This window comes from Stomoxys calcitrans, chromosome 5 (assembly GCF_963082655.1).
Source record: "Stomoxys calcitrans chromosome 5, idStoCalc2.1, whole genome shotgun sequence".
Classification (NCBI taxonomy): Eukaryota; Metazoa; Arthropoda; class Insecta; order Diptera; family Muscidae; genus Stomoxys; species Stomoxys calcitrans.
In genome coordinates, this window is record NC_081556.1 from 122968666 (window position 1) to 122986407 (window position 17742).

Below are 17742 nucleotides of genomic sequence, written 5' to 3' on the forward strand. Positions count from 1 at the left end.
GATCTGGGGTCTTGACTTCTTAAGCCTCTACAGGGAGAAATCCTTATTCGATTTGACTGAAATTTTGCATTAGGTGTTTTATTATGACTTCCAACAACTGTGTTGAGTATGGTTGAAATCGGTCCATAACCTGATATAGCTGTCATATAAACCTATCTGGGGTCTTGACTTCTTGAGCCGCTAGAGGGCACAATTCTTATCCGATTTGGCTGAAATTTAGCATGAGGTGTTTTATTATGATTTTCAACAACTGTGATAAGTATGGTAGAAATCGGTTCATTACCTGATATAGCTGCCATATAAATCTGTCTGGGGTCTTGACTTCTTGAGCCGCTAGAGGGCACAATTCTTATCCGATTTGGCTGAAATTTAGCATGAGGTGTTTTATTATGACTTCCAACAACTGTCCAGAGTATGCTTAAGATCGGTCCATAACCTTATATAGCTGTCATATAAACCTATCTGGGGTCTTGACTTCTTGAGCCGCTAGAGGGCACAATTCTTATCCGATTTGGCTGAAATTTTGCACAACGTGTTTTGATATGACTTCCAACAATTGTATTAAGAATGGTTCGAATCGAGCTATAATCTGATATAGCCACCATATAAACCGATCTGGGGTCTTGACTTCTTTAGCCTCTACAGGGAGAAATTCTTATTCGATTTGGCTGAAATTTTGCATGAGGTGTTTTGTTATGACTTTCAACAATTGTGCTAAGAATAGTTCAAATCGGTCTATAACCTGATATAGCTGCCATATAAACCTATCTGGGGTCTCGACTTCTTGAGCCTCTAAAGGGCGCAAGTATTCCCGATTTGGCTGAAATTTTGTACAACGGCTTCTAGCATGACCTTTAACATACATGTCGAATGTGGCATGAATCGGTTTATAGCCTTATACAGCTCTCTTATAAACCCATCTCCCTATTTTACTTCTTCAGCCCCTAAAGTGCGCAATTCTTACTAGATTTGGCTGAAATTTTGCAAAACGACTTCTATTATGGTCCGAAATGAGCCATTACTTGATATTGTTCTTTTCTTTTATCCTGCCTTAAAAGAGATACCGTGGCAAGAGCTCGACAAATGCGATCCATGGTGGAGGGTATATAAAATTCAGCCAGGCCGAACATAGCCCGCTTTTACTTATTTTCGATGCTCTCGGCAGGATTAGAACACAGGCCTTCGGCGTCATAGGCGGTCATGCTAACCTCTGTGCTGCGGTGGCCTCCGATGGCATTTGTAACACCTCGAATTATCGATATACGAGTATATAAAATAGTTATATTGATCTTCTAAACTTTTAAATTACATATATCTACTCATATCCTTGTGGTCCTTGGCCTTTGTCTAGAGTTTGGGGTGTTTTAGCTTATTATATATTTTGGCTGTTGCCGAAATAATTGCCATTATGAATTTTATTTCCTCATGCCTACATGCTTTTGTTTCTTTGTTGATCTGTTATCTTTTTTCCTCAGTGTATCCCTAAGTTAAACGGCATACAAATTTTCATTTAAGTTATGTCCGAACGAATACAAATATTTACGCTGTCTCATCGTAAATGCGTAAATTTATATAAGACTATAAATCTTTATTCTTCATGACACATAGGACAACATAGACACACCGATGATGCTAATAAGGTTGGCAATGATGCTGCTGATGACGATAATGAAGTTAATATAAGACATTTGCAGATGATGCTTAACTGTGAAGATTAGAAGAGAGAGGGAGAGTTTGAATGAAAACAAGAGCGAGAGCGCTAAAGAACCACCAAGATATGTAATTGTCAGAAATGTTATTAAGATAAGGTATGAAGATAAACAAATGTTTATTTCTGCATTTTTTTGTCGTTTTCATTTTCTTTGTTTCGTAGAAGACAGTAATTACTAAAATAATAGAAAAAGTTAGGAAAAGAGCAAAAAAATGTGGGTAAACATATTCGTTAAAAATGAGAAATACCAAAAGGTGGACATAAAAATATTGCCGATAAGGATTTGGCCTTAGGGACACGCACCATTTAATGTATGGATAAATGATAAAAGCTGTACTTAGTTTAAAGTTTTTCCGATTTTTTTTTTTTTTTTTTGAAATTTAGTGTGTTTAAAATGAATGCCAAAATATTTCATGAACATGGCATAATGTGGGCATTCTATATTTGGAAATTTCAAAAAGAAATGGAAACAAGTGTTTTTGAAAAAGTGTTAACCTAAGGTGGAATGGTGCTGCTTGCCAGTATTAAAAGTGCCACATCAATTCCTATGCCCGTTGTCATAGGAAAATCAAGCAGAAGCACATAGACAGTGTAACCACATCGTGTGGCTTCGTTCGGCTAACTCTATTTCAAAGCTTTTTCATTTAGTCAATGTTTGATGATACTCACACAAACACAGTTTGGTCTTTTCAACGGTGTTAGTGTGCCCCTCAATGTTCTAAAGGGTGATTTTTTTGAGGTTAGGATTTTCATGCATTAGTATTTGACAGATCACGTGGGATTTCAGACATGGTGTCAAAGAGAAAGATGCTCAGTATGCTTTGACATTTCATCATGAATAGACTTACTAACGAGCAACGCTTGCAAATCATTGAATTTTATTACCAAAATCAGTGTTCGGTTCGAAATGTGTTCATTCACCGTAACGTTGCGTCCAACAGCATCTTTGAAAAAATACGGTCCAATGATTCCACCAGCGTACAAACCACACCAAACAGTGCATTTTTCGGGATGCATGGGCAGTTCTTGAACGGCTTCTGGTTGCTCTTCACTCCAAATGCGGCAATTTTGCTTATTTACGTAGCCATTCAACCAGAAATGAGCCTCATCGCTGAACAAAATTTGTCAAAATTTGAACACATTTCGAACCGAACACTGATTTTGGTAATAAAATTCAATGATTTGCAAGCGTTGCTCGTTAGTAAGTCTATTCATGATGAAATGTCAAAGCATATTGAGCATCTTTCTCTTTGACACCATGTCTGAAATCCCACGTGATCTGTCAAATACTAATGCATGAAAATCCTAACCTCAAAAAAATCACCCTTTATAAATGCCTGTTTTACGTTGCTTGTAAGCTTTCATCTATCAGAGTGTTACAATCACTTGGTACAACGGTGCGTATGATTGCTATCAGTCAGTTGTATTCGTTGAACACATTACGTATACGCAACAAGGCCCTTCGCTTAGGGACCTTAGCTTATCATGGCAAAATTGTCTAGGATCGTTATACAGCGGCCAAAAGACCACAACTTTGATTCTAAAAGGAGTTTTAAAGTTCTGTAAAAATTCGATTGTAGTCAAGTGTTAAAGCGTTCTCCTGATTGTTGTACTGGGGTTTCAGAAACATTTTTCGTATTTTTTTATTTTCTTCCAAGGAAAATTTTTAATATTCCTTTTTTTAAATTTAAAAGAACATTTTTTTATAAATCAAATCAATTTTAGGAAAATTAAGCAAAAATATTTTTTCATCTATACATTTATTGGGTTGCCCAAAAAGTAATTGCGGATTTTTTAAAAGAAAGTAAATGCATTTTTAATAAAAATATACTTTTTTACACTTTTTTTCTAAAGCAAGCTAAAAGTAAAAGCTGATAACAGACAGAAGAAAGAATGGAATTACAGAGTCGCAAGCTGTGAAAAAATTTGTCAACGCCGACTAAATGAAAAATCCGCAATTACTTTTTGGGCAACCCAAAATATAAAAATGAATTTGTGTTTGTTTGTTTGTTTGTTTGTATGTTTCTTTGTTTGTTTGTTTGTATGTTTGTTTGTGGGTTTGTAAATTTGTTTGTTCCGTATAGACTCAAAAACGGCTGAACCGATTACCTTGAAATTGTCACAGATTGTGTAGGTTGGTCTGGAAGGAAACATAGCCTTTATAATTTTTTGATATCGGGAGGGGGTGGACCCTCCCCCTTACCCCAAAAGTACTACCCAAAAATAAAAATGGAACGATCAGGACAATATGGGATTCAAATGAAAGGTATTCAAGAGTAGAGTACGAAATTCATAATAAAAGTTGGGTCTAAGTACCTGGGGGGCGCCCCAGCCCCAAAACCCCTTAAAATAGGTTTATTTGACGATCACGACAATATGGGACTCAAATGAAAGGTATTCGGGAGGAGATTACGAATATGGTCAAGAAGTAGGAATAGGCTTTATAATTTATTGATAACGGAAAGGGGCGAACCCTCCCCCCGCTACCCCCAAAAAAACACCACCCAAAATCAAAAGTGGACAGATAAGGACAATATGGGTATCAAATGAAAAGTATGCGGGAGTAGATAACGAATCTGGCATAGAAATTCATGTCGAATTATAGGGGGTCACGCCACGACCACGAAAACAAACCAAATGGGCATATTAGCCAATCATGGATATATGGGACTCGGTTTGTTTGTTTTGTATAGACTGAAAAACGGCAGAACCGATTTTCTCGAAATTTTCGCATATTGTGTAGGTTGGTCTAGAAGGAAACATAGGCTATATAATTTTTCGGTATCGGAAGGGAGACGGACCCTCCCCCTTATGCCAAAAACACAACCCAAAATCAAAAGTGGACCGATCGGGACTATATAGGTATCAAATGAAAGGTATTGGAGAGTAGAATACGAATATGGTAATAAAATTTGAGTCTAAGTACCCACCGGGCCGCCCCAACCCCAAAAATCCCCAAAACAGACATTTTGGACGTTCATTTCAATATGGGGCTCAAATGAAAGGTATGAGGGAGTAGATTTCGAGTCAGGCATACAAAATCAGATCGAAGTATAAGGGGTCACGCCACCCCTCAAAAAATAAAAAAATGATACTTGGCTGAACCGGTTTTCTTAAAATATTCATAGATTGTGTAAATTTGTCTGAGAAGGAATATAGGCTAAATAAAATTAGATATCAGGTGGAGGCGGACCCTCCCCCTTACCCCAAAAACCCAGCGGGCCCCCACCCCAACCCCAAAACTCCTCTAAATAGATATATTCCAAATTCATGTCAATATGACACTCAAATGAGAAGTATTAGGCAGTAGATTACAAATATGGCATAAAACATTAGGTCCAAGTAACAGGAGGTCGCTCACCCCCAAATACCTCCAAATGGGCATATTAGCCGACCATGGCTTTATGGGACTCAAATGAAAGGTATTTGGGAGTAGATTACGAATATGACATTAAAATTTGAGTTCAAGTCTAGGTGGCGCTTTTACTCCTAAAGATATGCCAAATGGGTTATTTGACCCATTATGACAATGTGGGACTCAAATGAAAGATATTTGAGAGTAGAAAACGAATTTGATATCCAGTTTTGGAGCCAAGTGTTTTGGGGTACGCTCTAAAGCACCCCCTTAACAGAAATTAATTTCCATTTCTCTCTGTATGTCTGGTGAAAGCACTATAAACTTTCGAAGAAGTAAGGTTAGGCGCCAGAAATTTCGCACAAATACTTCTTATTAGTCTAGATCGGTTGGGATTGTAAATGGTCCTAATCGGGGCATGGCTTGATAAGGCTGCCAAATAAACCGATCTGGGATCTTGACTTCTTGAACCTCTAAAGGGCGCAATTGTTATCCGATTTGGCTGAAATTTTGCACGGCGTGTATTGCTATGGCTTCCAACATCCGTGTCAAGTATGGTTCAAATCGATTCATAACCTGATATAGCTGCCATATAAACCGATCTTGGGTCTTAACTTCTTGAGCCTCTAGAGGTCGCAATTATAATCCGATTTGCCTGACGGATCCTCTCATAACCATCTAAACACCAGTTTATTATGGTCTGAATCGGTCTATAGCCTGATACAGCTCCCATATAAATCGATCTCACTGCTTTACTTCTTGAGCCCCCAAAGGGCGCAATTCTTATTCGAATTGGCTGACATTTTACACAGGTCTCCAACATATAATTTAATTGTGGTCCAAACCGGACCATATCTTGATATCGCTCTTATAGCAGAGCAAATCTTTTCTTTTACCCTTATTTGGCCTAAGAAGAGATGCCGGGAAAAGAACTCGAAAACTGCGATCCATGGTGGAGGGTATATAAGATTCGGCCCTGCCGAACTTAGCACGCTTTTACTTGTTTTCTATGATTCTAATGGCTAGAGTAGGTCTCTAGGTCTCATCGCCATGCCTATGTTAAGAGTCACAGCTACAGAAGGATTTTGAAAATTTTTCACTGTGGTGCAAAAGTGAAATGGACCATCAACTGTGTTACTGTGCCCATCACTGCCTTTAACCCATAGTATCACACCCTATTCCATCTCTTCTCGTACTTATTTCATGACCTTAAACAACGTTTTAATCCATGGGGAGCTTTGCACATTATGATCCATTAAGCATTTGCACAAATGTATCTCCATTAGCTATTGGCAGCATGGCTCTCTCTCTCTCTAAAACAATGACAGTAAATTCATTTGCATTGGATTTTCCTAATCATTAGGCAAAGCTAAATTTACTGTTTTTTTGCAATTATCTGCTCTGTCGTGCCCATAAAAATACGCATTGTAAAGCCTTGACATTAACGTTTCACCTCCAATCATTGAAGCACAATTTAGGTTTGATAATGAATGCTGCATGGATTTGTGCGTTCAATTGAAAACTGATGATTCGATATTTTTACGTTTAGTTGTTCTATCTTGGATGTGTGCGTGTGTGTGCGTTTTTTATTTTTATTAAAATCAATACTTTTAATAACAAGCGGTGCTGGTGGATGTTCTTCCAGCTGTGGATCAAGAATTGCCGAACCATGAAAATTCCAACAAGGTCAAGGCTGTGGCAGAAGAGAATTCTGATGTTGTATTGAATGCTAAGAATGACTGAATATAAATATGATGGTGTTTTAAAACTTTATGATTTGAAAGATTTCCAAAGAAAATAGATAAAATGATTTTTGTGCCCTTCACCACTACTGTGGTGCAGGGTATTATAACCTAGTGAATTTGTTTGTAACACCCAGAAGGAAGATAGCTAGATCTATTGATAAGTATACCGATCAATTGGGAATTATTTTTCGATTTTCCTATATCCGATTGGCAATTCTACAGCCATTGAAATCGCATTTATCAACCGGTCTTTCCAAAACTTTGCACTACGCTGTTTTCTGCGATTTACACAAAACATGCAGATTTTGGATCGATTTTGTATCATCCTATTTGGACTAATATTGCAATAATGTGGTCATTTGTTAACAGATATACACGAAATTTGGCACAAGGGATTCCCTTACGCTGTTGAATTCCATAGAAATCGGTTCAGATTTGGACATAGCTCCCAAATATTACCAGATTTTCACTTTCAGAGCCTTTGTCAGCATATCTTGATATTGAGTGTTTTAGCTCAATTCGTGTACCATTTTGTACGTTTTGGTACTTAAAAGTACGATATCGATCAAGGTGTACCTGTATTCCAATTTCGAGAACTTTAGGTCACTCCGTTAAGAAAGTACCATTTCGTACATTTGAGTATCTAAACATACGAAAAAAAAACTATCTTCTAGTCGCCAAATAAACTCCTTTGAGGTACCACACAACACCACAATAAGTATGTTTTCTTCCACATGTCGCATTTTTGTCAAGACTGGGGAAATGTTTGTCAAATTGCTTAATTTTATCCGCCATCATTTGCTGTAGGCGAAAATAAGCTATTTCGTACTATTTTGCGACTTTTGGTAGCAAAATGTACGAATGGTGAATGGATCGTTTAGTTACCAACTATATATTGCCTTCTCGTAGCCAAATGCAAAATTTCAGACCTCTGGCTCCATCTGTAAAGAAAGTACCAAATGGTACCAAAATGTACGAATTGTGAATAGATTATATAGTCACCCATCATATTTTTCCTAGTTGTCCTGCATGCCAAATTTCAGACACCTAGCTCCATCATTAAAGAAAGTACCAATTGGTACCAATTTTGGTACCAAAAGGTATGAATTTTTAATAGATCATTAAGTCATCTTTCATATATTTCTTAGTTGTACCTACATGCCAAATTTCAGACCTTTAGCTCCATCTATGAAGAAAGTATCAATTGGTACCAATTTTGGTACCAAAAGGTATGAATTTTTAATAGATCATTAAGTCATCTATCACATATTTCTTAGTTGTACCAACATGCCAAATTTCAGCTCCATCTATGAAGAAAGTACCAAATGGTACCAATTTTGGTACCAAAATATGCAAATGGTGCATAGATCATTAAGTCATCTATCATACATTTCTTAGTTGTACCTACATGCCAAATTTCCGACCTATAGCTTCATCTATGAAGAAAGTACCAAATGGTACCAATTTTGGTACCAAAATATGCGAATGGTGAATAGATCATTAAGTCATCTATCATATATTTTTTAGTTGTACCTACATGCCAAATTTCAGACCCTTAGCTCCATCTATGAAGAAAGTACCAAATGGTACCAATTTTGGTACCAAAATATGCGAATGGTGAATAGATCATTTGGTTACCTATCATATATTCCTTAGTTGTACCTTCGTGCCAAATTTCAGACCTCTAGCTCCATCTATTAAGAAAGTACCAAATGGTACCAAAATATGCGAATGGTGAATAGATCATTTGATTACCTATCATATATTTCTTAGTTGTACCTTCGTGCCAAATTTCAGACCTCTAGCTCCATCTATGAAGAACGTACCAAATAGTACGAATTTCGGTACCAAAATGTACGAATTGTGAAAAGCTCAAAGTCAACCATTATATTTCTCTTAGTTTTGCCTCTATGCCAAATTAAAAACCCCTAGCTCCATCTATGAAGAAAGTACCAAATTGTACCAATTTTGGTACCAAGATGTGTGAACCATTTTGGCCACGTTACATATGTTTCTTAATTGTACCAAACTTTAAATCTCTAGCTCCATCTATAAAGAAAGTACCAAATAGTACCAATTTTGGTACGAACTTATAGTCATCCATTATATTTTTTCTAGTTGTGCATCCATTCCATTCCTTCTCTCCACAGAGTTGTCGCATTGCGGCACGCCATCCGGATTAGGCTATAAAAAGTAGGGCCCTTATCATTGAGCTTAAACTTGAATCGGACTGTCCTCATGGATATGTGAGAAGTTTGCCCCTGGTCCTTTGTTAAAATATCATGGGTAAAATTTGCAATTTGCAACTTTGCATCCATTCAAAATTTCAGACACCTATCTCCATCTATAAAAAAAAGTACCAAATGGTACCAAAATATGCGAATGGTGAATAGATCATTTGATTACCTTTACGCCTCTAGCTCCATTTATAAATATAGTACCAAATGGTACCAATTTTGGTACCAAAATATGCGAATGGTGAAAAAATCATTTAGTCGCCCATCATATATTTCTAAGTTTTACCTACGTGCCAAATTTCAGATCTCTAGCTTCTTGTACACAGAAAGTACTAATTTTGGTACCAACATGTATGAATTGTAAAGCAGCTCATAGTCATCCATTGTATCTGCATGCTAAAAAAAATAGTACCAATTGGTACTAATTTTGGTACCAAAATGTACGAGTTGTAAAAAGATTATAGTCGCCCATCATATTTTTCCTAGTTGTACCTGAACAGAAAGTTCCAAATGGTACCAATATTGGTACGAAAATGTACGAACTGTAAAAACATCATATTCACCCATTATACAATAGTTTACCTAGTTGTATCTGCATGCCAAATTTTGGACCTCTAGATCCATCTCCACAAAAAGTACCAAATGGTACCAATTTTGGTACAAAAATGTACGTATTGTAAAATGCCCATAGTCACCCATTATATTTTTCCTAGTTGTGCCTACATGCCAAATTTCAGACCTCTAGCTACATCTTTAAAGAAAGTACCAAATGATACCAATTGCGGTACTCAATGTACTTTTTGACACGGTATCAGTTTGATTTTTAATTTTTTTCTTTTCACCCTCAACCCTTTGCACCAGTTGTCGTTTAAGTCAAATTTCAAACGTCTATCTCAATCCATCCGCTCATTTCGCACTTTTTTGGTACTTTTTTTTAGTACCTAAAACTTCAAATTTTCAATAACTCATCAACAAATCAACCAATTAAGATTGCCATAGTGCACCTAAGTTCCATGATTCAAATGTCCAGTTCAATTTACAAAGAAAGTGTTGTAACAAATAGTACCAATTGCGGTACTAAACGTACTATTGCTCCCACTTTCGGCACGATTTTATAAATTTTTTTTACCAAACCTTTTTTTTTTTGGGACTCTCTTTAATTAAAGCCCAAGAACTTAAATCTAGTCCTTTTTAGTACCTACACGTACGAATATCACTAAATCCCGTGCCTACGGCCAAGACCAACATTTATGCAAAATTTCATGATTCTAGCTTTAGCCGATTTGGGATGTGCGATGATCAGTCAGTCTTTGGTCATATGTTAATCGATCTTCGCAAAAAATGGCACAAGGGTGTCTGTTACGACTCATTCTGATTAATTTCTTCTCATCAATGGTGAATTTCAATTTATCCCATCAGGGCACAATGATTTTCTTGATCGCCGCTCGAAATTTCAAATTTAAAATCAATCCCAATATTAAGGTTCGACGACTTAGCCTGCATACCCAATGTGGTGTAGAGCATTAAAAGATCGGCTTCGCCCGACTTTAGCCCGTCCTTACTTGTTTGTATACTATATGGGGGGATTAATAACATTTTGTTGGGTATTATTTGTCCTTTTGGTATATGTAAACATTTTGTTTAGTCTTTGACAGGACTGAAAAATGAAATTTAAACATCAAAGCAAGGTCACATCTTTGATTTGGGCAAACAATTTTTGTGTACTCTTAATAATGGAAAGTTTATAGCCGTTTTCAAAGATAAACTCATTTTGAAGTGAAAGACGAAAGCTGAAAAGCCATAGGAGATTTGACAAATGCAAAAGGATCTTTGGTAAATATGCTTTGAAGTGCTGTTTTTAGAGAAAGTTTCATTTAAATGTCGGCTTTAGGGAAAATATTAATGAATTTTTGTCTTTTATTGAAGTTAGTAGAGAAAACAAGTGCTAAATACAGCAGAGCCGAATCTTAGCAACAACACACCATGTATTTTGGTACAAATGCATTCAAATAAACTTAGTTGAAGGACCTATGTATAGCTTAAATACCAATTTTGTGCCAAATCAGGCAAAAACTGAAGTTTCTATGGGCCATAGAAGACTAATCGGTATATATATCAGGTTATGAGCCCCATAATCTGATATAGTTATGGGTGTTCATAACTTTCATTAAAACGCAATATTGCCAATGTTGGCAAATATGCCCAATATAGACGTGTTTTGTGAGTGGGGATCATACATCTGGTCCTATATTGCAATGATTGTTCTTAATATTCAAATCCCGGTGAGAACATTAGACAATTTTTCAATGGTAGTTATCCTTTCCTCATTCCGATCTTTCGTCCCTCCATCTTTCTCCTTTTGGTTTTTTCCTAATATTTTCCGTCCTACCCTTCATCAGGCCTTCCTTCCTTGCATCTTCACCTATTTTCCTGTCTGCACTAACTTCCGGTTTTTTTTTCATCCTACCCTCCATCAGCCCCTCCTTCCATTCGCTTTTCCCTCATTACGTCCTTCCTTTCATCCGGCCTTCTTACAGTCCATATTTCTTTCCATCGTTTCCAATTTTTATCATTCCTCCCCTCAGTCTACCTTTCGCCCCAGTCTTTTCTTTTATCTGCTATTCCTTAGTCCGTCCATCCCTCTTTCCCACAGTCCATATTTCCTTACTTTCGTCCTTTTCGTCCTTTTCTTCATTCTTGCCACCTTCCATCACTCCACCCTTCCCTGCGTCACACTACCCTCCATTATTCCTCCCATTACCCTCCATTATTTCTTCCATCCGTCAGTCTTTCACATCGTCCATTTTCCCATCTATCGGTTATTTCCTATCCGTCTTTTCTTCCGTCAGCCCTACTTTCCATCAGTTTTTCGCTCCGTCCATTTTTCCATTCTTTCGTCCTATCCTTCATTCATCCACCTTTTAATCCGTTCGTTCTTCCAACTTTCTTTCCTTTCGTAATTTTTTCCGTCCTATCCTTCATTACTCCTTTTTTTCGTTTGTTTGTCTTTTCCTCCGGCCATCTTTTTCTCCTTTCGCTTTTTCTACGTCCAACCCTCCATCAGTCCTTCTTTCTGTCCGGACTTCTTCAATCCGTCATTCCCGCCATCGTGTTTTCACTCAGCCCGTCCTTTCCTCAGTCCGTCCTTTCCTCAGTCCATCTTTCTCTATTTGCGTCTTTTTCTCCGTCCTACCCTTTATCAGTCCTAACTTCCATCCGCCTTTCCCTCAGTCCGTCTGTCCTTTGTCTGTCGTCCCTTACAATCGTCCTTTCCTCCATCCGTCCATTTCATCGTCCATCTTTCCTCCTTTCATCCCATTCTTCATCCTTATCACCCTCAATCAGTCCGTCCCTTCGTCCGCCCTTCCCTCAGCCCAACCTACCCTTTATTAGTCCATCTTTCGATCCGTCTGTCCTTTCCTCCGTCCAGCTTTCTCTCATTTCATTTTTTCTCCGTCTAACCCTCGATCAGTCCTTCCTTCTGTCCAGACTTCCCTCAATCCGTCATTCCGTCCATCATGTTTTCACTCAGCCCGCCTTTCACTCAGCCCGTTTTGCCCTCATCCCGTCCTTGCCTCAGCCCGTCCTCCCTTCAGCCCGTCCTCCCTTCAGCCTGTCCTATCCACAGCCCATCTTTTTCTCCTTGCGGCTTTTGCTCCGTCCTCCCCTACATCAGTCCTACCATTTCGCCTTTCCTTAAGTCTGTCTTTCCTTTCATCTGTCCTCCCTTACATCCGTCCTTTCCTCCACCCGTCTATTCCATCTTTCCCCGTCCATCTTTCCCTCCTTTCATCATATTCTGTATCCTGTTTACCCTCCATCAGTCCTTCCCTTCGTCCGCCGTCTTTTTGTCCGTTCTACCCCCATCAGACCTACCTTCCATCCGTCCTTTCCTCCATCCGTCGGTTTTTCCCTCCTTTCATCCTATTCTTCATACTTTTCACCCTTTATCAGTCCTACCTTTCGTCCGCCCTTCCCTCAGCCCAGCCTACCTTTCATTAGTTCTTCTTTAGGTCCAACTGTCCTTCCCTCCGTCCATCTTTCTTTCTTTTCGTTTTTTCTCCGTCCAAACCTCCATCAGTTCGTCCTTCTGTCCGGACTTCTCTCATTCCATCCTTCCCTCCATCCTTTTTTCACTCAGCCCGTCCTTTCCTCAGTCCGTCCTTTCCTCAGTCCATCCTTTCCTCAGTCCGTCCTTTCCTCAGTCCGTCCTTTCCTCAGTCCGTCCTTTCCTCAGTCCGTCCTTTCCTCAGTCCGTTCTTTCCTCAGTTCGTCCTTTCGTCAGTCCGTCCTTTCGTCAGTCCGTCCTTTCCTCAGTCCGTCCTTTCCTCAGTCCGTCCTTTCCTCAGTCCGTCCTTTCCTCAGTCCATCTTTCTCTATTTGCGTCTTTTTCTCCGTCCTACGCTTTATCAGTCCTAACTTCCATCCGCCTTTCCCTCAGTCCGTCTATCCTCCATCTGTCCTTCCTTACAATCGTCCTTTCCTCCATCCATCCATTTCTTCCCTCAATTCGTCATTGCCTCCATCTTTTTTTCACTCATCCCGTCCTTCCCTCAGCCTGTCCTTCCCTCAGCCCGTCCTATCCAAAGTCCATCTTTCTCTCCTTGCGTCTTTTGCTCCGTCCTTCCCTCCATCAATCCTATCATTCCGCCTTTCCTCCCTTATGTCCGTCCTTTTCTCCATCCGTCCATTCAATCTTTCATCGTCCATCTTTCCCTCCTTTCATCATATTCTTCATCCTGTTCACCCTCCATCAGTCCTTCCCTTCGTCCGCCCTTCCCTCAGACCACCCTACCCCTCAGCCCGTCCTTTCCTCCATCCGTCCATTTTTCCCTCCTTGCGTCCAATTCTTCATCCTTTTCACCCTTTATCAGTCCTTTCCTTCGTCCGCCCTTCCCTCAGCCCACCTTTCCTTCTTTCGGTCCGTCTATCCTTCCCTCCGTCCATTTTTCTCTCTTTTCGTTTTTTCTCCGTCCAAACCTCCATCAGTCCTTTCTTCTTTCCGGACTTCTCTCATTGCGTCCTTCCCTCCATCCTTTTTTCACTCAGCCCGTCCTTCCCTCAGTCCGTCCTTTCCTCAATCCATCTTTCTCTCTTTGCGTCTTTTTCTTCCTCCTACCTGCCATTAGTTCATCCTATTCATCATCCTTTTCACCCTCCATTCTTTTCCCAGTCCGTCCTTCCCCCCGTCCACACTACCCTCCATTATTCCTATCATCCGTCCGTCCTTTCCTTCGTCCATTTTTCCCTCCTTTCGGCTTATTTCCGTCCTTATTTTTTCCATCAGTCCAAATTTCCATCAGTTTTTCCCTCCGTTCATTTTTCTATCCACTCGTCCTTCTTTTTATCCCACCTTGCTTCTATCTTTCTTCCGTTACGTAATTTTTTCGGTTCCACCTTTCATCAGTCCTTCTTTCAGTCCATCCTTCCTCAGCCCATCCTTCCCTCCAGCCATCTTTCTCTCCTTTCGCCTTTGTTTTCCTCCTAACCTTTATCAGTCCGTCCTTCCTTCTGTCCATCCTACCCTATTTAAATCGCACACTTTAAATTTTTTCCCCTCGTCCATCTTTCATTCCTTCCCTCTGTTTGTCTTTTCCTCTGTCTGTCCTTCCCTCCAACCACGTCTCTGTGAAGGTTTTCCATAGACGCTGGTGGTGATGGCTGGTTTCAAATCCCCTCGAGAGCATCAAAAACTTTCGGTGGTGGTTTCCTCTCACTAATGCTGGCTACATTTGTGAGATATACAGCCATGTAAAACTTGCCTATGAAGTCATTAAGCGGTACAGGAGGTTCTTAGCATTGAGATAAAATTCGTATCGAACTGCGCTCATTGATATGAGAGAAGTATCACATGTACGATATTGGAATGTTCATGGTCCAGGGTTCAAACCCAGGCGTTAAAAAAATTTGTGTTAACATCACTTTCGAGATGAGCTTAATGGTCCGAAATTTTATACAATTGGAAAAATGAAAGCTACAGGAGATACACCACACAAACCACGATTTGACGCGTTTCGATCATTTGGTAAAGGGGTCATCGTTAGAAAACTTTAGGTGTGAGGGCTTCAAAGGTCGTACATTGGTAGGTTGTATTTATCTCGAAGAAGAAATTACGGAAGAATTATGAAATGCGTACAACACACTAGCCAATCCCGACATTTTGTCCTACTGACTGTGTCTCTTTTCAAATGCATGTGTGTGACGGCAACCGGTCATTGTTGCCCGGGCATTGTGGGTTCAAACCACGACCTGATTAATTGTGTGGTGTATTTCCTGTGGCTTTAATATTTCTATTGTCTAAAATTTCCGATCATTAGGCTCATCTCTAAAGAGCAATTAACACATCATTAGAAAAATGATCTTCGCCCCAAAGGGCAAAAAAAAAATTAAAATTAAACGAAATTTTGCCTTTAGAGCTTCAACAATTCAAAGTTGCCACTGAATTTGATATTAAAACCCATTTCCAGAGTATTCGACCTTGATGGTGGTTCAATGCGGTGATGTGTATTTCAATTTACCCTTTCTTCCCAAAATTTTTTCATTGCTTCAAATGTTTTCACCTGAATATGTCGCAGTTTTCTAGTTTTGGCATTTAGTCTGAAAAAGGTATCAAATGCTGTTGGAATTAAGTGCCAGTCATTACAACAATTGGTCTTAATGTGAAAAGTTTAATTACATACTGAAAAGGGACTTTTCAAATAACACACCTTTCGAAATGGTGCATACCGAATATGGTGTTGGCTCCGCATATTAAGGTAGCGTTGAGTGTGAAACCGAAATGAAAACCAAGCCACTTAGAAAACATTTAGTTTACAACAAGTTCAGAGAAAATGTCTTGGCATAGGCGAAGCGATGAAGACCACGCTCACTAGGGCACTGGAGACGATTCTAAATATCCTATCCATTGCTATACAGATGAAGTGTGAGGCAACCACTGCGGCTATGAGACTTACGGCGATGCGAGAATGGACTGAGGATGGCAGCAACTCATAACATTGCGGTATAATCGAGGCGACGATGGGAAACCTGGAAGGAAGGAAAGAGGATTTCGATTGGATACCTCAGACGACACTTGAGGTCGAGTGCGAGGATCAGATGCCGTCCTACGCCTCATCCTTCTTCCTTCAGTCTGTCCTTCCCTCCGTTCGCCTTTCCCTTCGTCCATATTTCCTTCTCCCGACCATTTTTCCAATCTTTTGCCCTTCCTTTTATCCATCCGTCCTACCCTCTTCTCTGCTTTCTTATTTCTCTACGTCCAACCCTTAATCAGTCTTTCCTTTCATCCGTCCGTCCTTTCCTCACTTGGATCTTTCCTCCGTTCATTCCCCTCCTTTCATTTTTTTCGTAATTTCCTCCGTACCACCCTTCATCAGGCATTCCTTTCCTTCAGCTACCTTTCCCTCCATTCATCTATTTTTCCGCTCGCACTACCTTCTGCTGGAGGCCACCATAGCGCAGAGGTTAGCATGTCCGCCTATAACGCTGAACGCCTGCATTCGAATCCTGGCGAGACCATCAGAAAAAAAAGTTCTGCGGTGGTTTTCCCCTCCTAATGCTGGCAACATTTGTGAGGTACTATGCCATGTAAAACTTCTCTCCAAAGAGGTGTCGCACTGCGGCACGCCGTTCGGACTCGGCTATAAAAAGGAGGCCCCTTATCATTGAGCTTAAACTTGAATCGGACTGCACTCATTGATATATGAGAAGTTTGCCCCTGTTCCTTAGTGGAATGTTTATGGGCAAAATTTGCAATTTTACTAACTTCTGTTTTTCCCTCAGTCCGTCCTTCCTTTCATTCGTCCTTCGCACAGTCCATATTTCTTTCCTTTCGACATTTCCTTCATCCTTTCCAACATCCTTCAGTCCTTCCCTCAGTCCACATGTCCCTGCGTCCTTCCCTCAGTCTATGTTTCGCTCAATTCGTCTTTACACCATCAGTCCTTCCTGAGACGACACTTGAGGTCGAGTGTGAGGCACTGCTGCCAGTGACACAGTCTTGGACTAACGCAACCCTAGCATTGACATCTGGAAGATCACGTTACACGGATGGATCGAAGATAGAGGACAGATTGGGCCTCGAGGTTTACATTGAGAATCCAGGGGCTGAGAGCCGTTTTAGACTGCCTGATTATAATACGGTCCTGCAGTCGGAGATCCGGCCGATCACGAACTGCGTGAAGTGCAGTGGTGCTAACGCGAGGAATTGGAAGACTACATAGCACAACAACCGCATTGCATGCTATTACCATATTTGCCGCGGCTTCTATCAGCCCAGGCCACGCGACAGGACGGTCCTCGCGGCAATGGACCTATCGAAGGCATACGACACGGTCACCCATGCGAGGACATCGCCAACACGTCCCTCCCGCCAAGGCCGAAACGCTGGGTCGCGAATTATGTGTGTGGTCGCCAGTCATTTGTGGAATAAAGGGATAAGAAGTTAAAGCACCGTAGAGTGAAACAGGAAGTTCCCCAAGGCGGGGTGATATCTCTGGCACAGTTTAACCTCTACATATCCTCCAGTACACACGCGCACCTCTAGCTGCCGTATAAACCGCTCCTGGATCTTGATATCTTGAACCTCTAGAGCCTTTTATCGCATTTGGCTGACTTTTTTCACCAAAAATTTTATTTTGACTTCCAACAACAGTATGGTTCCAATCGGTTCAAGAATGGTCCCAATCGGTTCCATAT